General features: G+C 39.6%; 1 pseudogene; it reads right to left on the bottom strand.

The window, feature by feature from the left end:
* Window positions 1-176: 176 nt before the first annotated feature.
* On the bottom strand, window positions 177-299 carry LOC145719813 (U4 spliceosomal RNA; annotated as a pseudogene).
* Window positions 300-449: the final 150 nt, after the last annotated feature.

The following is a 449-nucleotide window of genomic DNA, read 5'->3' as shown; positions in this document are numbered from 1 at the left end:
GGGTGGCTCAGTCGTTAAGCGTCTGCCTTCGGCTCAGGTCATGATCCCAGGGTCCTGGGATCGAGCCCCGCATCGGGCTCCCTGCTCCGCGGGAAGCCTGCTTCTCCCTCTCCCACTCCTCCTGCTTGTGTTCCCTCTCTCGCTGTCTCTCTATCTGTCAGATAAATAAATAAAATCTTTAAAAAAAAAAAAAAAAAAAAATTATACATTTGTCAAAGTTCTCATGATATACTTACAATTAGCAATAATCGCGCCTCAGATAAACCTCATTGGTTACGATACTGCCACTGCGCAAAGCTCTCATGATACATTTACCAAGATGGAATATATTCTGTGATGTAAAAAAGCATTAGCACATCTAAAAAGATTAAAATCAAAGTACATTCTCAAATCACCAGGAATTAAATTAAAATCAATAACAGAAGGACATCCATAACATATTAAAATAT

The sequence above is a fragment of the Leptonychotes weddellii genome, unplaced genomic scaffold, assembly GCF_054177405.1.
Source record: "Leptonychotes weddellii isolate Sample4059 unplaced genomic scaffold, ASM5417740v2 HiC_scaffold_73557, whole genome shotgun sequence".
In the NCBI taxonomy this organism is placed as follows: domain Eukaryota; kingdom Metazoa; phylum Chordata; class Mammalia; order Carnivora; family Phocidae; genus Leptonychotes; species Leptonychotes weddellii.
This window is presented reverse-complemented; position numbering and strand designations above follow the sequence as displayed.